At 34.3% G+C, this 9,366-nt stretch overlaps 1 pseudogene; it reads left to right on the top strand.

The window, feature by feature from the left end:
- The first annotated feature begins 158 nt into the window (after window positions 1–158).
- Window positions 159–7,742, top strand: LOC111997794 (pleiotropic drug resistance protein 3-like; annotated as a pseudogene).
- The last annotated feature ends 1,624 nt before the right edge of the window (window positions 7,743–9,366 follow it).

The raw sequence follows: 9,366 nt of genomic DNA, 5'->3' as shown, positions 1-9,366 counted from the left end.
ATGTATAGCTAATTATGAATGCCATGCTAACTTTAGTCCTTTGTAAGCACATTACTAGATGGTAGATACTCTGCGATCGGAATTTTTCGTGTATCTCTGTAACATAGAAATAGAATATGGGTAAATATAAATAATGATAATTTGCATTTTCCGACTCTCAAATTTGGGACATACACGATTTTGGTCAAGCAGTACAAAATGACATAAAGCAGATAGGAAGACAGAAAATTCTCCAAGAAGTTTTTTGATAAGCAATTCTCCAAGAAGTTAGTTGCCCATCATTGCAACTGTACAATCCCAACATCTACTGGTTTACATTACATTCCCAGGCAACTTGGGATCAAGAAATATCTGGAAATTTGCTATTCAAATTTAAAAAGCAGTATCTTTTCTGTTCTTGGGTTATTAGAAATACAAGAAGTTGTCTACAATACTCATTATAGACAACCTCAGTGAAGACCAAGAAAAAAACAAATATATCAGTTCAAAAAATGGAGCTAACAACCATTGGAAGAAGCTTGCAACCATCTTTTCAACACCATGCTTCAACTTTCGATGCTGGTGGAGATTCTATAATAGAGGAGGATGAGGAGCTTGAGCTGCAATGGGCCGCAATTGAGAGACTGCCAACATTTAAACGGCTTAGAACCTCAGTGTTTGATATTGATCATGACAGTGGAAGTGGAAAAGAATTTAAAGGGAAGAGAGTGACTGATGTTACCAAGCTTGGAGCAGTAGAAAGACATCTTTTTATCGAGAAGCTCATAAAGCACACTGAGAATGATAATCTCCGGTTGCTGTAGAAACTAAGAGACAGGATAGACAGGATAGACAGGTATCTCAAATTTTAGTTCATGGTGCATGCCTGAAATGCTTATTTAGTTCCAGAAAAGCTGAATGAACATTTTTATAGTTCTTACAAGAATAAATGGTCAGAAATAGCATTCTATTCTGACCCTGAATTTCAGTCTGTCACGGCAAACAATTTTCTGCTACTTCTAAGTGATCAAATGAGAGTAAACCACTGTTGGGATCTTATAGTCATCAAGTGCTTCATGGTCAAAGTGAACTGGTTATATCAAAAATTTTCTTTGATGACACATTATACATCCAATCCAATAATCAAAATACCACATGTCCTTGGCTGTCCTGCCCTTACGCATCTGACCCCAAAAAAATAAAAAAGTCTTTTATCTGTTAGACATTTTTTGACTTTCTTTAAAATTTTCTATGTTTGGCTTGTTTATTTGAGGTTTCATTGAATTTATTGTGGCGCAGTTAGAAAAATGCTGGATCCTTTTTCTCTGCTTCTAACTATGTTTGTTTATCTATCTTGTCATATGAGTTTATTGCATGCACATCTATGTATATGCAACAACTTACTGACTGACACTAGGCATATATGTCATTTTGATGTATTAAAAAGTGGATTTTCCTGTTAGAGTGAATGTAAAATTACCAACTGTGGAGGTGAGATACAAGAATCTGTTTGTGGACGCAAAGTGTGAGGTAGTTCACGGAAAGCCTCTTCCTACACTATGGAACTCTCTCATGAGTTTGTTATCAGTAAGTAGGCCTTTCTCCCACCTAATAGTAGAAATGTCCAGTCCACTTTCCTGCTCAACCTTTAAATCCTGAATGAAAGAAATCAAATGTTGTCATCAACAAAAAGAGCTGCAACTTATGCCTAAAAATTTTATTGAAAATGTATTTATTGGACAGGTTTTTATGAAGGTAAACTGGTGCAATTCTCAAGAAGCCAAGATAAGCATTTTAAAGGATGTGAATGGCATCATCAAACCTTCAAGGTATGCCAAATATATGCTTTGTTGGATAGCACAAAGCATAAAATTGATATGGTTAGAGTTTGATGCCCCAATATAAGGTATGTAAGAATACATAAAATGAAGTCGGAAGCTGCTATTCAAATTGGGTTTCTGACAATACTAGGGTTATATGGTAGATTTTGGCAATAAGGACAGTAAATTGGGTGGATGAAAAGTATCACATTTAACACAATTTCTAATTGCTGTTGTCACTGGAATAGGGCACACATTGGTAAGAGGGCCAAAATTCTTCACTCATGGAATATCTATTTGAGTGCAGGCTTACACTTCTTCTTGGTCCCCCAGGCTGTGGGAAAACGACCTTGTTATTGGCTCTCGCAGGAAAGCTAGACCAATCTCTTGATGCGAGTATTACAAAATACTATGGTAGACAAGCTTAAAGCAGTACAATACTAAGAAAAAAAATTCATTCTTGAACAGTTTAAGATCTTTCATCTTTAGTTCAAAATCATGAAAAACTACGACTGGACATACCTGAGAATTCCAATTACTAAGAAAATTCATTCAAATGATCAGCAGTCTAATCAATGCATCCTTGTCCACTGCAGAATTCCAAATAACTATGAATTTTATATGAAGTCCATATGCATTATTATAAACTAATCATATGAGGTCACAAATGTACAATCTTTGCAGTAATCTTCCTCATTTTCTTACTTCAGGCTGCCGGGGAAATCTCTTATAATGGTTACAAGATTGATGAGTTTGTTCCACAGAAAACATCTGCTTACATAAGCCAATATGACCGGCACTTACCTGAGATGACTGTGAGGGAAACAATTGACTTTTCAGCATGCTGCCAGGGTGTTGGAAGCAGAGCTGGTAAGATTCCTTGTTTCCTCCAGGTGGTCATTAACAGGGTAATTGTGCACTCATATACATATGTTTTTCCCATCTTTCACTATACAGATATAATGATGGAAGTAAGCAGAAGAGAGAAAGAAGCAGGAATTGTCCCTGACCCAGACATTGACACCTATATGAAGGTACTCATAAATATTTTTAAAACGTTTTATAAATTTTTTTCCTTAAAATCTGTTGAAAGCATATTAGACAGTAACAAAATACTTGCAAGCAATATCAGTAGAAGGACAAAAAGGAAATCTCCAAACAGAATATGTTTTAAGGTAACTTTTCTTCAAGCAGAGCTTGATTAAAGTAAGTAATGGAGCATTTCAAACAAAATTTGTCTTTTCAAAAAAATATAATTTGATGTGTAAAGTACAATATTTTGGCCTTTTAGATACTTGGACTGGATACCTGCAGTGACACAATGGTTAGGGATGCATTGAAAAGAGGCATTTCAGGTGGCCAGAAGAAAAGGTTAACTACAGGTTGTTAAAAATGATAAACATGATGCTACTCAATATTGTTTTGATTATGATTTTGCCACTCCTGGCACATCTCTATTCATGAATTCTGCAAGAGGTTCCCTTAAACCTGGGGAAAAAAATACAAGCTTCATCTCTTTCTATAACCTTTAGTGGGGACAACTAAATTGGTTAGATTTGTAAAACCTGTTCTCTAGTGAGGAAAGGAGAGAAAATATTTCTCTTGCAGCAATATTCTTCTCAACCCCATTTTCGTCTCTACTTATTCTGGCAGGGGAGATGATTGTTGGTCCCACAAAAGCTCTATTTATGGACGAAATATCGACCGGGCTAGACAGCTCCACAACCTATCAGATAGTTAGCTGTCTTCAGCAGTTGGTGCACATCACAGATTCAACTGCATTGGTTTCACTTCTTCATCCAGCTCCCGAAACATTTGATTTATTTGATGAAATGATATTAATGGCAGAAGGGAAAATAGTATACCATGGTCCTCGTACTCATGTACTTCAATTTTTTTAGGATTGTGGTTTCGGGTGCCCAAAAAGAAAAGGTGCTGCAGACTTCCTTCAGGAGGTAAGAGAACACATTTCCTTTTCTCAAATTGAAATTGTTTGGTTTTTAGTGTTGGCCAATTCCATTTGAATTGTGTCAAATGTTTTTGTAATGACCCAAAGAAAAGTGCCCACCACATTTGCGCTATACCCAAAAGGATTAGTCTAATCACAATTAAGGCTGCTTGTATTTATTGATAAACCCAAGATCAACTCAATAAATGGCCTATGTGGGACTCAGAACACACCCACACAACATGAGGAAAGCACTAGCCAATCTGATCTGCACTTATACCCCAAACTCAATGTGAGACTCAACACACACACTCACACTACACACTCAAATAATCCAATCTAGTCTAATCTTGGGTATCACAATCTCCCATACTTAAATTCCAAATGCCCTCATCAAAGCCCACAGGAAAGTGCTAGCCACGTCCATACTTATTCCTAAAAGGAATAGTCAAGTTACAATTCGGGTTTTTCACAATTACTTATAAATCCAAAATCTACCTAGTAAACACTCGATATAGGACTCAGCACATGCCCGACATTCAAACAATCCAATCCAATCCAATCTAATCTTGGGGTATCCCAGTTTTAAATTGATTGTACTTTGGTTTAGCTTAAAATTTTGTCAAGTGCTGCTCTTGAAAAAATTGAAGATCGTATTTTTCACTAAAGACTGGTTATGTTCTGAATTTTTATTGTCTCTAGTGATAGGCTGTAAGTCTAATATTTGTATGTGATTTTTTTAACTTACATGTATAACTCGAGTATGTAATGAGAATCATGGAATTGCCAGGGGGGATTGTTGGTCATAATGGTGTGTATGGTAATCCCGTTAGGGTGGAAATCATGACCTGAAGGAGTATAAATTCAGGGATTCCTCATTCATTTAGTATGTTAGATTTTTCTCTCTATGGTTACGTTGGTGATTCCCACCTTAATGGGATTACCATCCACACCATTATGACCAACAAGAGTTTTTTAGGTTTTTAGTGTTGGCTAATTCTATGACAAAACTTGTGTCAAATGTTTGGATTAAATTGTACTTTTGGTTTTGTTTAAAAGTCTTTCAAGTGCTGCTGTTGAAAAAAATGGAAGAACAGATTTTTTGATTAAACGAAATCAAGTTTTGCTTGAGCAAAATGAATCTTGCTAAAGTGAAACTGAGATTCGCTCGAGAGAAACAATAATCTAGACAGAAATTCCACCAGTAGTTCACTCGACAGACACTCAGGCTTTGCAATCTGAGTTCCGTTAGAAGAAGGATTCTTGCTAAACTTTTGAACCTATCTTTTGCACTTGTATAAAGCATATTATGCACAGCATTTTGGAGAGAAAAAGTTTGCCATACAGAGATGAATAGAGAGAAAACCTTGTGCCTTTATTTCTTGGAGCCAAACTGAAAAATACTTAGATGCTACCCACTCATCTTGGGATCCCAATGATAGTGTTTATGAGATCAATTTGAAACCACAAATATCTTTCCCAGTGAGTTCACTGCATTAAATCTTCGAGGTGTTCCTTGCCAGAGGTTCTGCTTTATGTGACCTGGTGTTTTTGGAGAAGATCACTATAGACTGATTCCAGAAGTTTTGGGGCTATCACAATAAGAAGGCAAGCGGTGCATTTATAGAAGTTACATAGAGAGTCTAGGACTACAAAGGTTTTATAAGTATAGACTATTTTTAATTATTCCTTTATAGTCAAACAGACTATTGCAACTATTCCCTTATAGTCAATTTCTAACAGAATTGGATCCCTGGATTGGTTTTTCCATTGAAGAGGTTCTTCAATTGGTTTGCCAAATCTTTGTGTGCTTTTTTTCTACTTCAAATATTTATTGTTATAGATTTGGTATGCTATAACTGTGGTTAATTTATCTCCTTGTGCTATAATCCATTATATACTTGTGCAATCCATCAATAAATCTATTGTTTAATTAACTGGGGGTCTAAACTAGATTTTTCAGACATAAATCTAAATTTCCTCATATCTTCCTATTTCGAATATTTATAGTTAATCTCCAGAAAGGATCAAGCACAATATTGGTACCATGCTGACCTTCCCTACAATTATGTTTCAGTGGACCAGTTCTCTCAAACTTTCAAAGCAAGTTTCTTAAGAAAGAATTTAAACGATGAGCTCTTAAAAACATATAATAAATCTAAGTGCCACAATAATGCCTTGTCATTTGATATTTACTCTTTGAGCAAATGGGAACTGATCAAAGCTTGCATGGCCAGAGAGCTACTTCTCATGAGACGGAACTCATTTGTCTATGTATTCAAAACAGTGCAGGTCATAATTTACTCACATGGCTACTTAGGGTGGTGGTTCTACAGTTATATTGCCAATCACAGAAACTAACATTTAGTACAATTCCTTAATCTACAGATTTTCATCACTGCATTCATTATAATGACAGTTTTTATACGTACCCAGACAACTGTGGACTTGATTGGTGCCAGATATTTTATGAGCTCTTTGTATTATACACTTGTCAGACTCATGACTAATGGAGTTGCGGAGCTGTCTTTGACAATCATTAGACTTCCAGTGGTTTACAAGCAAAGATATCTGTATCCGGCATGGGCATACGCCATTCCAGCCGTTATCCTCAAAATTCCATTTTCTTTGTTTGATTCAATAATTTGGACTGCAATGACTTACTATGTTATTGGGTACAGCGCAGAAGTTGAAAGTAAGTACTTCTCAAAAATTAAATTGAAAACATAATTGTTATAAGGATAATCTCTCTCTTTCTTTTGTAAGCTTTAAAATGCATTTTCTACATATGGATTTAGGTTCTTCTCCCAGTTTCTTATGCTGTTTGCTCTGCATCAAACATCGACGTCCACGTGTCGTTTCATGGCCTCAGTTTTCCAGACAATGGTTGCTGCACAAACTTGTGGTGCCTTGATCTTATTACTATTTTTCTTGTTTGGAGGCTTCATTCTTCCTCAATGTCAGTGAAAACATAATTTATTTGCTCTGATTTTGTGGGATAACAACTGGACTACTCACAGAGATCTCTTTTTTGCAGCCTCTCTTCTCTACCACCTTGGTTGAAGTGGGGTTTCTGGCTTTCTCCCATAACTTATGAGGAAATAGGTTTAGCACTAAATGAATTCGTTGCTCCACGATGGCAAAAGGTACTCTGAAGAATAGACAATATGTTCATTTTTTTTAAGACAAAACATAAGTTCATTTTAATCAATAAGCAAGCATGAAGATTAATTTTGAATTCTGTCAATTCACCTGTATGCCTGTCAATGAGTACAGCCCCAAAGATGTCTAGTGCTGTTATTTCTAAAAAAAAGGTTCTCTCAGCTACAAAAAAAGTGATGATTGCAATAGTTGTCCGCAGCCTGATAAGCAATCTACTCTAGCTACTCTTCCCCAAGCTGCTGCAGGAACAGGAAATTCTGGTAAGATAAAACTGTTAGCCAATGAAACGATATCTAATTCTTGATACAATGAATATTCTTTGGTTATAAAATGATATAAGAGAATGTGGTGTCATACAGGGAGGCTGGTCCTACCATTTGAATCTCTGACAATAGCATTTAAGAATTTGCAGTACTTTGTTGACACCCCTCCGGTAATCAAGTACAACTAATATTCACATAGGATTATTGAATTTGTAAACGAGGAAGAAATTACTTGTTGACTTCATTTCTTCAGCGCAGGAAATGAGAGAAATGGGTTTCAGTCAGAAAAAGCTTCAGCTGCTTTGTGATATTAGTATATTACTGGAGGTATTATTGAAGGAGATATAAGAATAGAAGGGTATCCCAAGGTCCAGTGGACATTTGCAAGAATATCAGGATACTGTGAGCAGAATGATGTACATTCTCCACACATTACTGTAAAAGAATCAGTGACATACTCAGCTTGGTTGCGATTGCCACCTGAGATTGATCCAGAAACAAAAGTAGTATGACATCCTCCATTTCCTCCCCATAAATATCAATAATACTATCGTACAGAATTTCAAACAATTTCTGAAGGGACTCAAAAAACTTGGTAGATTGTCACCATAACTAAACTAAGCCTTCTACCAACTATATGGATTGGCTACACCAGTCTATAGCAATCTATTTATCTATATCTATATCTATATATTACTAAAAGCTGAAGCGTAGCGTTTAATGCTGCTGCTCTCACGTTGCGCCACATCAGCTGCCACGTCTTTTTTTTTTCTTTTCTTTTTTAAAATATAATTTTCCTACAATTTTAAAATAATTTTTACAATTTTCAGCCCTATAAATGCAGCCCACTATTTATTTATTTACTTCTACTACTTATTTACACTTCTTCAACCTTTCTCTCTCCCTTACCATTTCATCTCCCCACTACTTCTTCAATCTTTCTCCCTCATTTACCTTTTCATCTCCCCACTACCCTCTACATTAATATCATTCTTCCTCTCTCCCTTCATCTTCCTTTATTTTTGTCTCTTCTTATTCACACATTCTTACTATAAATTTGTCACTATCTCTTTTATTCTATGCATAGTTTTCCCTCACAAAAAAAAGGTTCCCTCTCCCTCTCTCTCTCTCTCTCTCTCAATTTTTTGGTGAATTTTTTTATTTTTCTTGTATCTCTACTTTAGGTTGATAATTTTTTATATTCTTTAAAACTCTATTTTGGGTTAATGCAATTTAGTTTAGTTTTTTAAATTGTGATTTAGTTTAGTTTTTTAAATTGTTGTTGTTGTTGTTTTTTTTTTTTTTTTTAATTTTTTTATTTTTTTTTTATTCTCTTTGAATGTTAAATGTTATCCTATTGCGTTCTAAAGAATTAAATATAGCATATAAAAATATAATATTATTCTATTATATAGCATGATTTGGATAATTTGGTATTTATTCTGTTACATAACATGATTTTTTATAGTGCTCAATTTAGATGTTAAACTATGAGACTTTACTAATTTTTGTTTATTTTCTAATCATTTGTGGTGGACAAAGTACTCTTAATAGTTGTACTAGAAGTACTTTATAATGTCATTTATTTAAAGAAAAGTAAAGGTTAGCTAAACGAAAGAAAAGCAAAAGTTAGCCAAACAAAAATAATCGGATAGGTGACAAATTTTAACTTTTGCAATTTTATTTTAATTATTATTATTTTATTACAATGCATGTATAGAAATTTAATTCTTAGATTTTGCTAATAATTGTTTATTTGATAATATGTTTTGAGCGGCCGAAATTATAATTTCTACAAAGAAAATAACCTTAATAGATTATCAAAAACAAAATTTTATCCTAATATTGGTTGAATTAATCATTGTTAAGTTTTATTAATTTTTTTTAGTTTATGTTTTTTTGGTGTATTGGATTGATCATATATTACATTTATGATTGTTCTTATAATAAATAAAAATATAATTACGAAATACATTACTCATTATTAGATTAGTTTAAATTGTAAATTTTTTTTAATAAAATCACCATAAAAATAATTATCATGCGCAACGCGCGGGTTCGTGGCTAGTATATATCTAAAAACTGAAATGTAGCATTTATTATTACTACACTCCAGTTAAGCTACATCAGTCCATGTCATTATCTTCTTTTCTTTCCAATTTTTCTACAATTTTTTTTTTAATATTCACTTATT

The sequence above is a fragment of the Quercus suber genome, unplaced genomic scaffold (genome assembly GCF_002906115.3).
Source record: "Quercus suber isolate HL8 unplaced genomic scaffold, Cork oak 2.0 scaffold_480, whole genome shotgun sequence".
Taxonomy (NCBI): domain Eukaryota; kingdom Viridiplantae; phylum Streptophyta; class Magnoliopsida; order Fagales; family Fagaceae; genus Quercus; species Quercus suber.
The sequence above is the reverse complement of the archived record's forward strand: the minus strand, read 5'-3'. Positions and strand labels throughout refer to the sequence as shown.